The following is a 22055-nucleotide window of genomic DNA, read 5'->3' on the forward strand; positions in this document are numbered from 1 at the left end:
CTTCAGTAGAAGATATTTGCCCAAGGTGCCACGCAGTGAGAATGAACCCGGAACCATGTGGTTGAGAAGGAAACTCTTTACCACACCTGCACCAGTGTAGATATTTATTTAAAGATAATAAAATATAATAAAAATGTTTTGCATTTGTATAAAATTGTTTGAAAAACCCCCCAAAAGAAGTGATGTAGAGGTGGAAGATGGATGTAAAATATTGAGATAAAAAAAAATCTCTACTAGCATAATTATTTATAATGTTAATTAATAAGCCAGTTAGGGTGTCAAAGAAACAAAATTCAAATAATGAGTGTTAGTGATGTTTATTTACTGCACATATATCCTCCTATTTTATAGACCATGATTTAAATGTTGTTATTGTTTTAGACGGATAATTTAAATAATTACAACAATCCCGCTACTTCCTTTATTATTTTATCCTGAGTGGGCTTGTTAACAAAAACGGGAGGGGCGGAGGTGGCGGGGGGGGGGGGACGAAAAAAGGAAAAGATGAACAAGTGGCATACATTAACTTTGCTGTGTAAGTATTAATTAAAAATAACTGATGTTCTGAGTTGTTCTGTTTTCAAAATCAAACCTGCTTTTCACAGTGAAATAATATAAAAATGCTATTTTAAAGGAGTATGAGAATATATCTTTGTAAACGTTTCTAATCCCCCCCCCCCCACCAAATGCTTAGCGGTATTTCGTCTGCCGCTATGTTTTGAGTTCAAATTCCACCGAGGTCGACTTTGCCTTTCATCCTTTTGGGGTCGATTAAATAAGTACAAGTTACGCACTGAGGTCGATGTAATCGACTTAATCCGTTTGTTTGTCCTTGTTTGTCCCTTCTGTGTGTAGCCCCTTGTGGGTAGTAAAGAAATAACATACACATTCATATACACACACACACATTCATATATACACACATACACACAATCACATACACACACATTCATTCAAACACACACAATGAGTTTTCCAGTTTCTGTCTACTAAATCCACTCACAAGGCTTTGGTTAATGTGGGACTTTGATAGAAGTCACTTACTCAAGGTACCACCCAGGGAGAACCTAGAACCTTGTAGTTGCAAAACAAACTTCTTATCGCACAGCCACACCTGCGTCTATAGAACAAAATGTTTACAAAAACTTCTTTTTTTTTTTTAATAAAAATACCTGTTGTTTCTGATAAGCTAAAGATAAGGGAATGTGTTAAAAAAAATGTTTTGTTAATCATAATTATATTTTGATTTGTGATATGATACAATTTGTGTTGCTATATATGAGATAAATATGTTATTTGTTGAATTTGCTTACTTGATTTGGGCCTATCTGACTGTCTCTATCTGTTTATATCTATCTACATCTATCAGTTTGTTTCTGTCTGTTTGTTGGTCAGTCTGTCTGTCTCTCTTATATACCTTGTTATCCTCTTTCCATGGCCATTTTCCCTGCTGTTATGGGTAGAATGGTTTGACAGGAGCTGGCAAGTGAGAAGTCTGCCAAGCTCTACTGACTGGTTTGGCATGGTGTTCTGTGACTGGATGCCCTTCCTAACGTCAACCACTCTACAGAATATAATGGGTGCTTTTTTGCATGACACCAGCATTAGTGAGGTTTACCAAGTAACTTGCAAAACAAGACCCATCAACTGGGAGGAGGGGGTAGTATTGAGGGACAGAGAAGATGTCTTGTATTAGAAGAGAAACCTGGCTACCTTAAATGAAGAGAGAGAGAGAGAGAGAGAGAGAGGAAAGAAAGATGGTGAAGATGCGACAGGGAGGAAGTAGGGGGTGTACACCCAAGTTACAGGGTGGGGTGTATTTAGCGAGGCGGACTGGTTGAGTTCACAAAGTTTTGAAAAGGGAGTGGGAGTGAGAAGTGGAGGGATGTAATGAATGGGTACTGGTAGAGGGAAGGGGGTATTAGGAGAATATGTTGTGGGGAAGGGATTTTAATGGGGGAAGAGAAAAAAAGAGAAAGAGCAGTGGTGGGCATGGCTGGGTTGTGGGGAAGAGGATCATGGATGTGGATTTTTACATAGCTGGGTAGGTCCTTTCAAGCACAACAAATCACCAGTTGTCTTGTTCCTTTGTTGAGAAGGGATTTAAGAGGGACATAATAATGTCTGCCTGTCAGTCTGTCTCTCTCTCTCTATATATATGTGTGTGTACGTGTCTGTCTATATATGTGCGTGTGTGTGTATATATATGTGTGTGTGAAGTCTGATCAAAAAGTACACACTGTGTGTGTGTGTGTGTGTGTGTGTGTGTGTGTGTGTGTGTGTGTGTGTGTGTGTATAAATATATATATATATATGTGTGTGTGTGTGTGTGTGTGGTCTGATCATTAAGTATACAGACTGTTGCCATAGTAACGAAGGTAAATCATGCAGAATGAAGCTGCTTGGCAAAGATTGACCTTGACCTGCGCTGTGCATGTGCACTAAGTTTTAACATTCTAGCTCACTACTGCTGTTTACAGCAGTGCTTGGAAGGAAGATGTGTAGCATGTGATCATCACATTGACCATAACAGAGAAAGTTGTCATGGTGATACGTGTTCAGAGGCCTACGTAAAGTTGCAGAAAGTGTATGGAGAGGAGTATATGAGCTGCACCCGGGTGGTTCAAACATTTCCAAGATGGCCAATAAAATGTTGATATTGGCGAACATTCTCAGAAACCTGTAACTAGCAGAACTGAGAAAATCATGGTGCTTCTCCCTGATACAAAATCAAACTGCATCTCATCTCTCTCTCTCTCTCTTTATCTCTCTCTCTCTTTATCTCTCTCTCTCTTTCTTTCTCTCTCTCTTTCTCTCTCTCTCTTTCTCTCTCTCTCTCTCTATAATTTATATAAGGGCATTAACTATATAGTAATGCCTCACGCTTAGAGGGACTAAAAAAGTCAAAAACTACCAAAAAATAAGCAACATATTTACCGAAAGCGAGGGAATGCAACTTTCAAAAATTAATCTCCTAAAAACATTTAACTTAACGGCAAACCACTGGTTTCTCAATTAATACAGCAAAAACTGTGAAGTAAGCTGCATCTTTTGTTCATCAGTACACGTATGGTCGAGACACATAAAAAATCAACAAAAATCAACATACCACGATGTACCCAACAATAGTACGATCTTGCTTATTTTTTGGTAGTTTTTGACTTTTTTAGTCCCTCTAAGCATGAGGCATTACTATATAGTTAATGCCCTTATATAAATTATATATTTATGGGGAAAAAAACGATGAGTTTTTTTTCCTTATGGGGTTTTTTCACGCTGACTACTTGATAAATTCTTATAAAGATTTTATCCTATATTATATTATATTATATATATATATATATATATATATATATATATATATATATATATATATATATATATATATATACATACACACACACACACACACACACACACACACACACATATACATACATATATGTCTGTCTGTCTTCCTATATATATGTCTGTATGATTGTCTATATATCTGTCCATCCATCCATTGATTCCCCCCCCCCCCCATCTATCTATTGATAAACAAATGATATAAAATATTACTAACTCGTAATAGAAGTTTTATTTGGAGTGGAGCGAAAAAAGACTTCCATGATCCTCAGAGTTTAGTTTGTAATAGTTAAAACCCATTCTCTGGGGATTCTTGGTGCTGGTTCCACTTCTCTGTAGATGAGACTTCCTGCAAAGCTCTGAGTAAGTCTTGAAATGAAATTATTACACTCTACCGTCAAATGTATTGAATCTTCATTTTATGGTTTGCAGATACCTTATCCAAAGAGCAACACCTGCATGATATCATTATGCATGTGTGTGTGTGTTTATATATATATATATATATATATATATATATATATATATATATATATATATATAGATGTATATATATGTGTATGTATGGATGTATATATAAAAATGTATATATGTGTGTGTGTGTATGTATTGATGCGTGTGTGTATGTGGATGTATATAATGTGTGTGTTTGAATGGATGTGTGTGTGTATATATATATATGTGTGTCTGTGTGTATGTATGGTTGTATATATATATATATATATATATATATATATATATATATATATATATATATATATCTCCCATGATATAAGTTGGCGGGGGGGGGGGATATTTCTATTCTTTTAGGAATTCATTCTCTTCTGGTTGTGATGGTAAGTAGCAATGGTTGTGACAGAAGTTGTTGTTGTTGTTTTGGATGATAATGAAAGTGTTGGCGGAGGCTGCTAAACACATGTTATCACTTCCCACTTTTTTTCATGCCAGAATAAACAATCCTTTGAAAAAGAAAAAAAGAAAAAAAAACCTTAGTGCATTTTGTTTATAAACAAACAGTGAGGATATGTACAATACTGTAAACATACTTCTCTGTTATTGTGATCTCAAACGATGATGGTAAAATTGGCTCTGTATTATGTTGATATTCCCACTGGTGTCAATAATAGTTGGGAAGAGGAAACAGATGAGTTGGTGAAATATCAGGTTGTTAGTTTTACCAGTTTGATTCGTGGGTTCACATATCTCACTCAAAGCGTGTTATTATGCCTGCAATGAAGCTGGTGGGGGCTGGCAGAAATGTTAGCATGTCAGACAAAGTGCTTAGTGGCATTTTTTTTATCCCCCACAAATACTGGCCCTTATGTTCTGGATTCAAGTTCCACCGAGGTCAACTTTGCCTTTCATCCTTTCAGGGTTGATAAAATAAGTACCAGTTGAGCATTGCGATCAATGTAATTGACTTGTCTCTTCCCTAAAATAATTACTGGCCCTTTGCCAAAATTTGAAACCATTGTGTCTCAAATGTACTTTCCACAAATTATAACATACTGGCAGTAATTGGATCTAGTTTCTTAGTTTGACCATGCTGAATCATATCATCTAGTTTTTGCCTATTCTGCAGTCCAGTGAATAGAACAGGTTAATGGTGATTGCAGTGTGGGGGAGTTTAGTTAAGCTCTTCGTTTTCTATTGAGAATAAGCCATCAACAACTTCTATCCACTGTTCTTGTTTCTGAGCTGTCTTTTCTGCTTCTCTCCAGTTGGGTCACTGCTTTTTCAGTTCTGCCTTAGCATCTCACTCGCATTCAGCTATTTTTAGGGGGTCAGCTCTTCCACTTATCTTGTGGGTTTCAGATCAGGGAGACCTGTTACCTTGAGGGCAGAAGGCCTTGCTCTCCCAGGTCTTATTGGTTTTGAATTTTTAAATTATCATTGGTGCTTCTGTGACTTTGCTTTTGTCTTGGTAGGGGTGTTGGCCCAGCACGAACTTATTTTTGCCTCTGGGAAGAGTTGGTCTATATTAGTCTGACCTCTGTCCTTTGACCTGTCCAGTATTGGAGGTCCTACCAGCAGCTTGCGCTACATTGGCATAGCTCTCGGGGTCATTTTGGCAAACAAGCCAACACACCACTACAAGGATCAAACCTTTTAGTGGGATTGGAAGGTTAGGGATTCTTTTATTCTTTCATCGGTTTTTTTGGTGGGGGTCAAAGAAATCAACCCCGGGACTTATTCTTTGAAAGCCTAGTACTTATTCTATGAGTCTCTTTTGCCGAACTGCTAAGTTACAGGAACATACATGTACCAATATTGGTTGTCAAGCGATGGTGGGGGACAAACACAGACACAATAACACACACACAAATATATATATGACAGGCTTCTTTCAGTTTCCATCTGCCAAATCCACTCACAAGGCTTTGGTTGGCTGGAGGCTATAGTAGAAGACACTTGCCCAAGGAGCCATGCAGTGGGACTGAACCCAGAACCATGTGATTGGGAAGCAAGCTTCTTACCACACTATTCTATTTACACGAACACAACACAATGCTAGTTATTGTATCTAGTTTTGGTACTAATATAGCTAGTATCATATTTCTACACTAATTGTTGTGCCCTTATTTCCAATACAGTGCTTGTATGCCTTGTACTCAGAACCAATAATTGACTCATAAGTCACCTTAGGATCCATAAACAAGACAAAGACCCTCAATGGTGAGAGAGAGCCATATGTATGACACTATACAAAGTACTCCTTATAGTGAGTACTTTGTCACTGTAGAATCCAGTTGTGTATGACACTCTCATATCATATACAACTGGATCCCAACCACTACAGACATAATATCTCTGTGGGAACCTTTATGTGGTTGCTCAACCTGATGGAAATAGCAGTCAAATAATCTCCCTTGAATCACATCGAAATGGACAGGACACACTGGATGATGTGTATTCCTAGGCATGTAATATAATAGAATGGTCACATCTAGAATGCCTTTGAACAGAAGTCTGGTCAGTAAGTGCACTCCTGGGGTTAAATAAAAACAGCCACAACACAGATACTCCCGTACCACTATAACCATTTATGGGTGGAAACTGGGTAGTAAAAGTACTTTGTTTACTTTTTATATGAAATTATTACAATTAAGAAATGTTAATCAGCAACACCAAATAATGAGACTACAAGTTTGATGAGGAACCAGTAGGTCTACCAAAATACTTGATCTATGTCTGTAAGACTGTAATATGCAATAATCTAGAATGGCCAAATATTTGAATATTTATTATACAATTTTAGAATATATTTATCTCTTTTTATCTTATCAACACAAAATGGTCCCTAGTTTTAGTTTTGCACCTTAATCTTGATAATATAGATAAAGGTTGCTGTTAAGAGCAGATGTTGAGAAGCGTTTTGGACCTGCCACTTTTGAATATTAGTGGCTGAGAATCCTGCTGTTTCAGGAAATAGGAAATGTCAAAAGGAACTCTGGGCCTGCTGGAGATATAAATAACATCATTTAATATGCAGACCAACCGACTAAATACCTACTACAAATGTACTTTAAGATTGCACAGACACACGCATACACACCATCATCATCATCATCATCATCATCTCTCTCTCTCATCTTTTATCTTGTTTTAGTCATTGGACTGTGGCCATGCTGGGGCACCAGTTTGATGGGTTTAGTCAAACAAATTAATCCCAGCACTTAGTTTTTTTTTAAAGCCTGATACTTATTCTGTCAGTCTCTTTTTGCCTAACCACTAAGTTACAGGGACATAAACAAACCAGTACTGGTTGTCAAGTGGCAGTGAGGAACAAATACAAACACAAAAGCACACACATATTACATACACACACACATATACAATGGGTTTTTTCCAGTTTTACCAAATCCACTCACAAGGCTTTGGTCAGCTCGTGGCTATAGTATGAGACACTTGCTGCTTGCCTAAGGTGCTACACAGTGGAACTGAACCCAGAACTATGTGGTTGGCAAGCAAACTTGTTACCACACTGCCATGCCTACGCCTAGCTATAAATAAATTTTATGGTCAATTACTATCAGAAGCAGCACCTTTAATTGTTTGATGAAAATGATGGAATGTAAATCATGAAGAGGATGAATCTTTGACTGTACTTAATATTATGTAATTGGGATACATGAAGAAGCAGAGATGATATTTCTGTGATAATTTAGCCTACAAACATTTAGTTGATTTGCAATAATGGGTTATTGATTTTTTTCCACATCAGTAGAACCTTGAAAGGACCGTGCCTAAGAACAAATGTCAAAGAAAGTTATCAGCATATAATTTTGGGGAAATTTTACCTGAAGGCTGTCCGTTTAATGAAAACTACTTGGAAGTAGAAGTTTGAACAACTCATCCAGGTTTCTTCCCATTTAGAATATTGGCACTTATTTTAGACTACATCAATCTGTTACAAATGGAGAAAAGTTGGTGCTGACAAGGAGAAAGGTATAAACTTGTGCGTGTGTGTGTGTGTTCTTTTTCTCATTTTAGTTTTAGAGTAAATATGAACTGGCCACCGACTTGGCAGCAAAATTGTGAAGGAAAGTATTTTTTAATCATCATCTTTAAATCTTAATAAAGTCTTGCAGATTTTTATAATCCCAGATATTGTGATCTGTTATGCATGCATGTATGTATGTATGTATGTATGTAGAAGTCATTGTGATTATTTCCCTATACTGTTGCAGTGTTAATAGCCATCGGATTAGTATACAGCGGTATCAGTGCATTCTGCAGATTTTTAATCAGTATAAGGGAAGAAACAAAGACAGAACATAATGACCCTCTTAAGATCAGGATTGAACATTAGTTAGGTGTAATCAAAGGAGAAACATGTTGCTAAAGAGTAGTTTCCATAAATGTGAGCCATAATAAAAACCCAGGAAAACAAGAGGTAGCATGTAGAGCAATAAATAAAAGCCTCAGTTACAACATGGCTGCCATTACGAAATTAGTTTTCAAAATGGCTACCATTGCAATATAAGTTTTAATACCCAAAACTTCAACTCATAATTTTCCTTCCATGATAATTACGTGTCAAATTTGTGGCATGGAGTTCAACCTGCATTAGATATAGATTCAGGATACAGAATCAGCCACTCTGAGGGTCAGAGAATAGACCAATGTATGATATGTAAAGAAATATAGAAACTGAAGTTAAGAACCTTCAAATTACTCTTGCATTAAGTTGTCAATTTTTATATGTAAAACTGAAGTAGTTTTGTAATATTAACATGTTAGCACTTTTGAATTATTGTAGACTCGGTCTTATGAATTCATTTGTACCAAATTTCTAGAAATTGCATCAACTTGAAACAGGCTACAAAACAGTCTAAAGGCATTCAGTGAAGTCAGCAATGTCTCAACTAATAATAAAAAAGTAATTTCATCCAAGAAATTATTATAATTATAAATATTGTTATTATTATCATCATCATCATTATTATTAGTGCCGACGTGCTGGCAGAATTGTTAGCAAGCCAGGCAAAATGCTTAGCAGCATTTCGTCTGTATGATTTGAGTTCAAATTCTGCTGAGGTTAACTTTGCTTTTCATCCTTTAAGGTAGATGAAATAAGTACCATTTGAACACTGGGGTCAATGTAATTGACTTAACTCCACCCCTGAAATTGCTGGCCTTGTATCAAAATCTGAAATTGTTATTATTATTATTATTAGTAGTAGTTAAGGCAGTGAGCTGGCAGAATCATTAGCACACTACTTAACAGCATTTCATCTATCTTTATGTTCTGAGTTCAAATTCCACTGTGGTCGACTTTGCCTCTCATTCTTTTGGAGTCAGTAAAACAAATACCAGTGAAGCACCGAATCAATGAAATTGACTATCCTCCTAACTGAAGGAATGCTAAGCGTGTGAATCTGAGAGGGGAATATGTTGAATAAAATCATAATTAACTGATCCTTCTGTATTTCCTTTTACTCAAAGCCAGGGATTTGTATAATCAGGATTGTTCTTTGGTAGGTTGGTATCAAAACGGTTAAATCAGCTCTTGTTCTGTCTTCCTCTTACCCACTCCATTTGCATCAAGTCTTACACTCTGTGGTCAGACCACCAAATTGTTTGTCAAACACATTTCCTAATCCTGTCTCTTTTTCCTTAACCCTTTAATATTTAAACTAGTCATATCTAGCCCAGATATTCTACCCATTTGCTGTTCAAACCGACTAGTTCCCGTCTCTCACACTTACCCTATAATGTCATTCTAAAACAAATCAATCACATCATTGAAATATCAAAGCTAGTAGATAATGCATGATTAATTCAAAACAATGCGAGTAAATAAGCATCATATTTTGACAGAGTAATCTGAGTGATAACGCTTTAAAACTGCTTTTCATTGGTTACCCTTCTTGCTTAACCATTAATTCAGTTTGCTACATGTGTTTATCCCTGTTGTTTCTTTTTGTTGGATAGATAAAGTACCAATCTAGAGTGGTAGTTTGGCAGAATGGTAAAAGCATTGGATGAGATGTGTTGTGGCATTTAGCATCCCGAGTTCAAATTCCACCGAGCTGTCAATGGACAGGGTTAATCCAGGGTTAATCATTTGACAATGGGGAACACTGTTCAATCTGTAAATGGCCAGTATGGCTTGGCAGGCCCAGAACTTGTATAGATATGCTGGTATCATCAGCATGTTGTGGCTTCCATCCAGCAATGCATTAATGACTGTTGAATGGATTGGAGTGAGCAGTATCTATCTATCTATCTATCTATCTACCTATCCACCTATCGATCTATCTATCTAATCTTCCCTCCTTCTTTCTTTCCTTCTCTCTCTCTCTCTCTCTCTCTCTCAATAATCCAAAAATTGGGATTTGTATGTTATTGCCTGATCTGCTAGAAATAGCGATCAAACCACACCTCATCATCTTAAAAAGGGAGGGCATGTTGGGATAGTGCAGTTTTTAGATATGTCAAATAACGAGGTCGATATATCTGGAATATCTTTGGTTATATAGTTGCTCCATTAAGGTCATCCTAAGCTAAACATTACCACCACCACCACCACCAACAACAACAACAACAATCACCAAACATTGCTCTGAAGCTTGTTAATGTCCAAGTTCTTCCTTTCTATATTTGTCTCTAAAATTGAAACAGCCACAAAAATAAAGTATGAGGTACTTGAAATATCAAGACTATATTTCTTCCTCCAACTGACCAGTAGAGAAAAAAAAATCAAACTGTGTGACTAATTAATATGTCTGTTAGTAATTGCACTTATTTATTTATTTATTTTGTACAATTTGTCCTGTAATCTCGTGTTCTGGTTTCCGCAGTTTATCAAAACTGGTAATTTCTTGGAATGGTTTGATACTGCAGCGACTCAAAATAATCAAACATTTCTTTCTTTCTTTCTTTTTTTCTTCCTCCTTCTCTTTGCTTAGCTCAAAGTACTTACTACTTGGTCTTACTTAAATGATATTGTCGAGTCTAAAATGACATACTTCAGCTTTAATAACCGACTACTGTGTATATTTGGGGCTTTTATTTCCTTTTTTTCTTTTTATTTGTTATTATTATTATTATCATCATTATTATTTGTTTATTTATTTATTTTCTTTTTCTCACACCTCCTAGGTTGCTGAATCTGTGGCAGAACTGGAGAGAACACTGTCTGCTATAAAATAACTAAAAGATATTTTGGAGACACACTTCTTAGGTTGATGGGCTCTTTACTGCTCTCTATGTATTCTGAGGCATTCTTTAATTTACCACAACATTTGGAAGTTATCTCTACCATTTTCCGATCCTTGTCAATTTTGGTGTCCCACTCACTTCAGATTTCAATGAGCCATTTGTGACTATATATTTCTAGTTACATAATCTGCAAGTAAGACCTTTTTTTGTTTTTCCTAATCATTTCCATTAACTCGTTAAACTGTTTAATCTATTTAATTATATGTTTGCTTCACTTGGTTTTCTTTTTAACTTTTTGAAATGGATTTCTAGAAATTTCTTTTGATTCAAACTTTTGAAATAATTAAGCTAATTAAAGTAAAAGAAAAGAAAGAGAAAAGCAGTAATTTATATTTTATTAGTTTCAGTGAAATTTCAAAATCTATCCATTAGAATTTACTTTTTATTCAACTTTCTTTTTTGTCTGTAGGTGAACAGTTGTTATATGCTTTTTTTCCTCCATTCTTCTGACAATTTTCTTCACATCCTATTCAATGTTATTGAGTTGCTATATTATAATGGAAATGTGTATGTTGTAGTACATTGTCCCATTTTAATTTTATGATGGATATAATCACTAGATTATCATCAGTAAATATAGGTTGTTTATGGACAATCAAAATTACCACTTAATATAATTTCTTAAGTTTATTTTATTCTTTATAAATATTTTTAAAAAAGTATTATTGGACATTGCCATACTAATCTTACCACATTTATGACAATGTTGATTCTTTACACCCATCTTATTTTACATTCACCTTTCTATGTTGGCATGGGTTTTCAGGTAGTCTTTTAAGGCCTGATGCCTCTCTAGATTGTAACCATTTTAGTTGTTTCTCATGACTTGCAATGACACCATATACTTATTCTAAAAACTGACATATGCATGACATTGGCCACTCTCTGACAGATTTTGTAGTTGAACATCTGGTGTTCTTGGTCACCGGATTACATTCCTACTTACTGTTATTGGGGCATGGCTATCTGCAAGTGCAAGCCCCTGAGTTAGAGTGGTTATTCCAGCATGTCTTTCTTGCCATCCTCAGGACGACACCTTTTCCATTTTGTCGGTCAGGACTATGGGGTAGACTGACAAGTCTTATATCTCCTAAATATAATGACTATGAGCACAACTTTCACAAATTTACTATATAGTGAACTGGGTCAATACTAAATCTGTTTGTTACATAATTCTTTTAGGTTTTGAATGAATAGCAACCACCATTTAACAGTTGTAGACATTTCATTTCCTTTACATCCCTCATGTTCTTGATGAAAGAATGACCACTACATTTCCATTTAGCCTCAAACATGAAACAACCTTGTTCTCAACTAAACGGGAACAATATTATAAAAGACTAGGAACTGACAAAAATGGTAATGCTAGACAATCAGTGACAGCATTTTAGTTTGTCTTAAAAATTCCGAGTTTCATTCTAAATCCTGGCAGGGATTTATTATTTTTTTTTTTCTGCCTTGTTAGGGTTTATTATTTTTTTTTTCTGCCTTGCAGGGCTGGTCATGTAATTCTCTGATAGTTACTGCAGACAATTTGATTTACTACTCTTTTTGTTCACATATTTATAGATCTGCACCACTAAAATAAATCAGCACCATAAGAGGCCGGATCATGTGTCATTGTCATGTGCTGCCACAACTAACTTCTCAACATAGGTCAGTTTCAGTTGGATATTGGTGACCCGTTTCCCTTCACACTTTTGTAAATGAGATCAATGTTGAACAATGTCCATAGCCTTGTTTCCCACAAATCACACCTATTGCTTATTAAAATGTTAAAGTAAAACAAATTTCTGGTCAGCCAGGTTTGCAAGTCCTTTTTGATTATCCATCCATGTCCACTCACTGCGTTCCCCTCCTCATCACCTCCCACTCTCCTTTCACACTGTTGTGAACTTAGCTGCCAACACTCCCTATTCAATCCTCTGTACCACTTCACTTATATACTCTTCGAGGGTGTGCCCCAACATATAATCTTCACCATCTCTCCTTCCTTTCCCAACTGGGGTAGCCATCTATCTCCTCTACAGCAAGACACCTGCTTCTATCCCTTTCCCATACTATAACCTCTCACCACCATTCACAAAGCTACCTCCCTCAGTACTACTCCCCACTCAGTTGAGGGGGCTTGTCTTTTGAGTTACATGGTGACCTTGCTGGTGCTGTGCCATTTAAAAAGCACCCTGTACAATCTGTAAAATGGTTAGCTTTAGGAAGAGCATCTATCTGTAAAAACAATGACAAAGCAGACAGTAAAGCTTGGCGCATTCCTCTGGTTCACTGGTGCTTATCAACTCATCCAGCGCATGTCAGCTTGATGATAATGATTCTAGTGTTTGCACTTACATTGTCATGTTTTTCCTCAGATCAGCCCAAATTGGTCAGATTTAAGATCAAAGATGTTTCAATCCTTACCATTCTGACATCTTTGAATGCTCAAGAGATTACATTATCTAATATGTACTTTTTAAACTCTTTCTTTTTTTAGGTTAATTAGGCGTGATCTGAAGAAGATTTGGCTATTATTTCTAGCAGATTAAGTGACTATATAGTGGCTTCCCTTGGTGGTTTGAGGTTTCTCTCATTGCCTCAAAGCTTCCTTCATTGAATAGAGGTTTTCTCTTGGTTGCTAGAGTTTTCCCCTTATAAGGGGATTCATTCATTGGCCTTAGCTTCCTTAGGAATTTCAACCATGTTTCGTGGTCTGCTACCACAACAGCTCCTTTATAGGATCCAGTTAGCTGAAGACATCATCAGGAGGAACCACGTCCGGTTTCGGCCCCTACTCCTCTACCGTTTTGACGTGGCGGGGCCACCCCCTTTCGGAGGTATCTTCAGCTCTGGTGTTGGGTGCATGTCTTCTTTCACTGTTTGTGACTGTTCTAACTCAACTGTGGAATGTCCCTCGCTATGGTTATTTTCCAGGAGGTTCTGGCCACACGTCTTACGGTTCATCAACCCACGTTGTTGAATTACTTTCTTCCGACATACCTTCCCTTGGTGGATTAGGATCCAGTTAGCTGAAGACATCATCAGGAAAAATTTATTTTAAACAATCGACCCCGAAAGGATGAAAGGCAAAGTCGACCTCGGCGGAATTTGAACTCAGAACGTAACGGCAGACGAAATACTGCTAAACATTTCGCCCGGAGTGCTAACGATTCTGCCCTAGGTCACCTGCTGGTTGACTTCGTTTGAAGAACCCGCCTTGCAATTCTTCCCTTTTGACATTCCAGTCAGGGCTGTGACTTTTCAGTGCAAAGTTGATAAAAAGACAAAACTGACAGTCAGAGGATTTGAACTCAAAAATGGTAAAGTATCAGAGGTAATAAGAAGTAGAGATGAATAAGACCAAGTGGAAAGCATGATTTTCTCATAAGATTGTGGCTTCAATTCCTGGACCAGGTGACATGTTGTGTTCTTGAACAAAACACTTCATTCATGTTGCTCCAGTCCACTCAGCTGGTAAAAATGAGTCATCCTGCGATGGACTAGCATCACATCTAGAGTATAATATATATATGCCAGAGAAACCAAGAAACCAGCCTTTGTGGACTAACCATTGCCTTATAAATGGAGTGCAAAAAAACCTATTGAAACCTACTTTTGCTCAATGAACTATTTGAATGTATTGTTGTTGATTAGCATCAGATCTAACCTAATTGAATAGACTTGTAATGAAACAAGTTCCAGCCGTAAACATCTGTTCTCTTTGCATATCAACGGCTACCATATTTGTCATGACCATCTTGTTTCTTTCTTTTTTTTTTTTTTTTTGCTATACTATTGACTATGTTGTCTATTGTATCCTTCTTTAAGACAGAAGGTCACACAAATGATAACAGCACATGCGAAAAATAAATACTTGGCTTCTATTATTTTCCTTTTGTTTTTATTTAAATAGAAATAAAATCATTGAATTATATTTCGGACACTCCAGAATTTGAGTAGATTTTTGAATATTGAAAACCATTCAATGCAAACTTGTTTTGCAAAGCTATTTCTTTAAGTACACATGTAACTCAAAGTAGTCCTCTACTTCATTTCAAAGATAAGTTTTATTCAAGTGTTATAGTGAAATTCTTTGTAGAAACTTGGATAAATGTGGTACTTCATTTTGGTTGTTCTCTGCTGGCTATTATTTCAATAGCCATCTCTTCTGATTGGAAGTGTGCCTTCAGAAGGAATTAGTATGATGTTAGTTTTCTAGCTGAAGATCTAGTTGTTTCTATCATGTTACCAATGGTACTGGTGATTGCTGTCAATGGGGTATAAGCTTTTAATGTTTTAGTTTCTGAGAAGACTAATTGTTGAACTGATGGAGTACCCATGGGAATTTTTTTTTTTTTTGATGTAATTATTTAAAATTATCTAATTAGTAAATAATTTTCATGAAAACAAACGATCAAACAAACTATATTCTATTAGTCATTCTGTGATATGGTACAAGTAAATGTTATATTTTAATATGGTGACGAAATTTAACTCTTATCATCATGCTCATTGTTGTTTTAGCATCCACTTTTCCATGCTTAAATGGGTTGGACATAGTTTATTGAGGCAGATTTTCTTCAGCCAGGTGCCCTTTCTTTTGCCAACCTGTACCTGGTTCCAAGCAAGATAATAGTTCCTCTGTTGAAAATTTTTTTAAGGGAAAACCCAGTGCTGTAATGATTCTGTTACAGACCAGAATCAAACAGTTGAAGAAGGGATTAGAGCATTCTTCATTACACAAAAGAGTTTCTCACTTTCCTTCAAAATGAAAGTAAGCAACATTAGTACAATTTGTGTAATACCATGGGTTTCAGGACTGGCTAGCAAATGCAGTCCCATGTGGTGCTGTCTTGGACAGGAAGCTAATAGTCAATAAGACTAGTAACTTCCTGTTTTCACCTAGCCCCAAGTATATACCACTTGGTGGTAAACATTACTGCTGCAATTGATGTGTGATTTGTTCACTTGCAGTGCCAAGTCCAAGTTTCTTCTGAGAATGGCATAGGCAATGGGAAACTTTTCTAGTGTATCCCATCCTTGAATCTCAACACAGAGACCTAGTCTATAGTTGTGCTCCAATAATCCAGTAAGGTTGCTTCAATAAGATCGTAGCTCTAATTACTGCCAGATTAATCCTAATCCCAAACAACAGTTTTACCCAGCTCTATGTATGTATTCGACTGAATGATAAAGGAGTTCAGATCATTAACAGTGTTTCTTCAGAGTATTTCATTAATGTTATTTTAAGAGTTTGGAAGAATTTTCCAAGAAAACTTTTTTTGTTTTTGTTTATACAAAGGTGAGAGAAGCTAAATAAAACATCTAAGTTACAAAAACATAAATCTTAAAATGAGGATTAGACATCAAGCATTCACTGACCATAATGAGTAGGTTTATAAACATAAGTTTATAATAAAACTTACATTGTTTTACTTATTTATTTATCAGCTTGTTTGTGGATTTCTTCCTCTATCCTATATGTTAGTCAAATGAAAAAAAAAACTCTATAGAGCTACTGACTGAAACTTATAAAAATCAATGGTCGGGCATTTTGCAGGATATTTTCTGGTTATTTCTGGCAGTATAAATAACCACTTTGAAGCCTCTTCTTGCCTATAGATTCTAATAGTGACTACAGTAGAGATGAGAATCATGAATTTGGTCTTTGGTCCTGGCAAAACAGTCTCTGCTTCTCAGTTTTTATTTATTCCTTTCTCTGGTGGTGTGCAAAAAAAAAATAACACATTTACAAGTCACTGTAATATGGTACACATATAGTGTAAACATACAAACATCTTCACTGTTTTACTAAATCTTGCTGCATGTCACATGAAAGTTTTGGTCCTCAAATGTCTTCTTAGTGTCTAAGTGTATAAGTCAACCTACCTTTTTTTCTTTTTGGTTGTAAATTTTGGTCTGAAAAATTCAACTTGTATGCTGGAAAATACAGTATTTCATTAATGTCAAGCGTTTGGAGAAGTTTTTCTAAGAAAACGTTTTTTTATTTGTACAAAGGTGAGAGAGGTTAAATAAAACGTCTAAACTATAAAAACATAAATCTTAAAATGAGGATACGACACTGTGCATTCAGCGCCCACAATGAATAGGGCTTATAAACAATCACTTGTAGTAATACAACTTCAAGTGTTTTGCTTATTTATTTATCAGCTTGTTTGTTTGTGGATTTCTTCCGCCATTCTATATCCTAGTTGATTAAAAAAGATCTATAGAGCTGATGGCAAGATAGAGGAAACCTATAAAAATCAATGTAGCACTTGGAATAAGAGGAAAGGACAGCAACAAGCAACGAGCATGCAGGTGTTGCATTTCTCAGTGACACAGAAACTAACCAATCGAAGTGAAGGACATAGAGTCCTAACTTAACACACTGACAGTTATCTTTGCTCTTCATCTGTAAAATAGAAAGAAGAAAAAGAAAAGCAAAAAAAAAGCCCAACATACACCATGCAAAATAAACGCCAGATTAACACTACTAGCTTAGTTATCTAATGCCACTGAAGTCCTGAGGAAATCAAGGAAAGCTTAAAGTAGTGGACTTGATCTGAGAGAGAAAAAAAAATCTATATTTCACCAAGAAAAAATTATAACAGTTCACTGAAAGCATAACACAAAAGATAGCTGGGAGAAGAATTTTCAGTAGACGAAAATTAATAAATTACTGATGCGTTAAGTGTTTTGTTTTAATGCAATGCCATATTTGCAAAGTATATATATAGATTTTTAGCCAACTCTGTATATATTGACAAACGTTAAACACCCTCTCTCTCTCTCTCTCTCTATGTACAATATCTTTGCAGAAAGCCAAAGAGTGGTCAGCTAGATGAGTTTCAATCCCTTGTTGAGATTTCAGTCAGTGAAACTAGTTTAGTTGATCTCACTTCTTGTCCATGTTGTATAGAGAGACAAAGTATTCACATCTGTCTATATACATATAATGTTGGGTAAAACTTTACAGATATATTTTGCAGTTTATCCAGCATCAAATTTAAGACACTGTAGGATGCTAATTTTTTTTTGAAAAGTCACAATTATTGCAACAGGAAATGTTAGATCCAAGAACTTGGCAAAGCTTAAAGTCTAATCTGAGATGATGTCTTCATTCTACAAACACACACCCTGACTGTATGGTTAAGAAGCTTCCTTCTGAACCATGTGATCTTGGGTTCAACCACACTGTGAGCACTCTGGGCTAGTGTTTTCTATGACATTCCTGGGTCAACTAATGTCTTATGCACAAAGTTAGTACACAGAAACTGTGTGGAAGCCTGCCGTGCGTGTGTTTGCCTTCCCGTCCTCCACCACTAGATAACTGGTATCGGTTTGTTTATGTCCCTGTGACTTAGCAGTTTGGCAAAACAGACTTTATAGAATGAGTACCTGGCTTAAAAATTCAGTAATGGGGTCAATTTGTTTGACTAAACCTTTGAAGGTGGTACCTCAACATGATCACATAACCATTTGTGTTACTCACTGAAGCAAGTAACACATAAATGGTTGAGTATTCCACAGACATGTTTGTACCCTTTGTATAGTTTTTCAGATTTAAATCAGTATAACACAATATGTGACAAAGCTGACCCTTTGAATTACAGGCACAAGTACTCCAATAGGCTTCCTCACTGTTTCCATCCACCCAGCTTCAGTCCATAGGCTTGGGTCAGCTCGAGGTTATGGTAAAAGACACTTATCCATGGCACCCTGAAGTGGGATTGAACATAGGCCCTCCTGATTACATAGCAAACTACTTAAACATTCAATCATGCCCATGTCCACCATGACTCCACAACTATATTAACCAAAGTGGGCTTTTCTTTGAGGTGGTAGGATGTGATTTATTGGGAATTTGACTACTATTACTTGCAAATCAAGTGACCACATAGAGGCCCACATCTTCTTTAACATTACTTCAAAGTACTTTACTAATCCTTTGTTCCCTCAAATATTGTTCTTCTATCTAGTTATGTCCCACACTAGACCCTAACTTGCATTGATTTATCACTTACAAGCTGGTAAAGCAGTGTGGTTAGTATTACTCTTTTACTTGTTTCAGTTATTTGACTGCGGCCATGCTGGAGCACCGCCTTTAGTTGAGCAAATCGCCCCAGGACTTATTCTTTGGAAGCCTAGTACTTATTCTATCGGTCTCTTTTACCGAACTGGTAGGTTACAGGGACGTAAACACACCACAATCGGTTGTCAAGCGATGTTGGGGGGACAAACACAGACACACAAACATACACATATATATACATATATACGATGGGCTTCTTTCAGTTTCCGTCTACCAAATCCACTCACAAGGCTTTGGTCGACCCGAAGCTATAGTAGAAGACACGTGCCCAAGGTGCCACGCAGTTGGAATGAACCCGGAAGCCTGTGGTTGGTAAGCAAGCTACTTACCACACGGTTTTTCTATCTGTTCCACTGTTGGGGATGTTTCAATATGCCTGGTTGTTTAACCCACCAAGTCTGACCTGATCAAGCTGGCTAGCAATAATCATCATTGCCACCATCACAATCACTGCAGCCACCACCTTCATCAGCATTTCCCACACAAGCATTGGTGGAATGGGTTTTCTGAGGCAGTGTTCTTTGGATGGATGCTCTTCCTGTCTGTCAACAACTATTTTAGCCACCTACTACACAATACAGGGACACCGTGTAACTCCTCTAAGACTAGGATGCATTTTAAGCTCTCCAGCCATAACCACATCATCTTATTTTTCTGACATAGTAAATCTAGGACTGCATTATCCAATGTGTCCACCCTTATTTAACATGGCAGTGTGTGGTTTGATGCGTATTTGGCTGCTATATATAGCAGTTTAAATGACCACTTGGAAGTTTCTTCCTGCCTATAAGTTCTTATAGTGACTGCATCAGAGATGAGCATGGTGAATTATTGTCCTAGCAAACATTCTCTCTTTCTCAGTTTTGTTTTTTATTATCTGTTTGTCTGTCTCTGGTTTTGTGTATCATAGCACAGTGTTTGCATTGCTAATGAGTTCATTGATGCTACTGTTATTTTATGTTTTACTTGTTTCAGCCGTTAGACTGCGGCCATGCTGGGGCTCTGGCTTGAATTTTCAGTCAAACGAATTGACCCCAATACTTATTTTTTAAGCATGGTACTTATTCTATTGGTTTCTTTTTGCTGAACTGCTAAGTTAACAGGGATGCAAGCACACCAACACTGATTGTCAAGTGGTGGTGGGACACACACACACACACACACGCACGCACGCACACACACACATATACAATGGGCTTTTAGTTTCCATCTACCAAATCCATTCACAAGGCTTTGGTTGGTCTGAGGTTATAGTACAAAACACTTACCCAAAGTGCCACGCAGCGGGACTGAACCTGGAAACGTGGTCGGGAAAGCAAGCTTCTTACCACATATTATTTTTGTCTGGATTGAGTGGGAAGGTTAATATTCTGAAGTTTGTGATGACATTAGTGAAAAAGCTTTACAAAGGAAACGGTTAGCAACAAAAGCAGCTGGCAATTATACAGACATTGCTGCTGTAGCAGAAATGACATAGTATTATAGACATAGTAATATAGACAGGAAAAAAAATTGCAAGATTGTGTGTTTAGTCTAAAGAACAATTGTTATTCTCAGAAAAATGTATTTTCTCTGTGGAAATCTTTTGGAACAGTTGGAAGTGACTGATATTGTATAGTTTCTTTCTGTCATGAAGAAATTTATTTTGGAAACTGAAACTTTCATCAGAGCTGTATTAGTAGCAATCTGACTGAAAATATATAATGAAAGACCTTCCAATGATGGCCTTCTTATATTTATTCTATGTTTAAAAATACATTGTCCAGTGGCTCTTTTTCTTTTTAATAAGGCACAGATGTGGCTAAGTAGTGGCTTTGTGCCTGGTGAAAGATTAGAATATCATAGACGGATAGAGATAGGAATCTTACTATGGGGGAGATACTTGGCTACCTCAGTAGGAAATAAAAGGAAAGATGGAGAGATAGAGGAGATAGATAGATAGACAGATAGATAGATAGATAGATAGATAGATAATGATAGACAGATAGATAGACAGACAGATAGATAGATAGATAGATAGAGAGTTGGAGATGAATTGGGGAGCTTACCCACAGGGAACAGTGGTGAGCAGTATAAGTAGTACAGAGGGGATAGAGGGGGATGTTCTGTAAGAGTGTGAGGGGAGATATTTAGTGGTGGGAAAGAGGTGACTGTAACAAGTGATGGTCTTGTTGTTCTTAGTACTTGAGAGGGTAAGGTTCTTGTTTGAGTGGGTATTTAGTCACTGTTATTGTAGCTTAGGTCACTGCCCTATAGACTTCTTTGTCTTGGTTTTGTTTATGCTTTCATTGTTAATGTTAGGAAGGCAGTGAGCTGCTAGAAATCTCAGCATGCTGAACAAAATGCTTTGCAGCCCTTCTCCTGGCTTTGTTTTAAGTTCAAATTCTGCTGAGGTCAATTTTGCTTTTCAACTTTTCAGGGTTGATAAAATAAGTACCAGATGAGTACTGGGGTCAATGTAATTGACTAGCTCCCTCCCTCCCTCAAAATTTCATGTCTATAGTAGAAAGGATCATTAATGTTATAGTTAACGATAGTAGTTTGGTAGACTCATTAGATCATTGGACAAAATGACTTGTGGTATTTGTTCTGACTCTTTATTGTCTGGGTTTCAAATCCTGTCATGGCCAACTTTTATTTTGATCCTTTTGGGGTTGATAAAGTACCAGTCAAGTACTAAGGTTGATTTCATCTTCTAACCCCACTCCCACGAATTTCAAGCCTTGGGCCCATGTTAGAAACAATTATTAATGTTGATGCTGTTGTTTGAAATTGAGTATTGTTTGTATCAAGGTCATTGTTTGATTGCATACATAGCAGAGAGCGAGTGCATAGTCGAGGGCCAGTGCATGGCAGGGAGCCATAATGAGCCAGAGCATGGTCGTTTTTCTGT

The 22055-nt window shown here is 36.7% G+C and overlaps 1 protein-coding gene across 9 annotated transcripts in view; it reads left to right on the plus strand.

Annotated features, from left to right (window-relative positions):
• Positions 1 to 22055, plus strand: part of LOC106883607 (tripartite motif-containing protein 2) — a 213204-nt gene that overhangs the window by 136448 nt on the left and 54701 nt on the right. For 8 of the 9 annotated variants that reach the window (XM_089361113.1, XM_014934695.3, XM_089361109.1 and 5 more), the window contains one exon: positions 10957 to 11209. The exons of the other annotated variant lie outside the window; for it this stretch is intronic. The gene's annotated coding sequence lies outside the window, so the exon portion shown is untranslated. The remainder of the gene's footprint in view (positions 1 to 10956; positions 11210 to 22055) is intronic. 9 annotated transcript variants of the gene reach the window in all.

This window comes from Octopus bimaculoides, chromosome 12 (genome assembly GCF_046866305.1).
Source record: "Octopus bimaculoides isolate indiv1 chromosome 12, ASM4686630v1, whole genome shotgun sequence".
Taxonomy (NCBI): domain Eukaryota; kingdom Metazoa; phylum Mollusca; class Cephalopoda; order Octopoda; family Octopodidae; genus Octopus; species Octopus bimaculoides.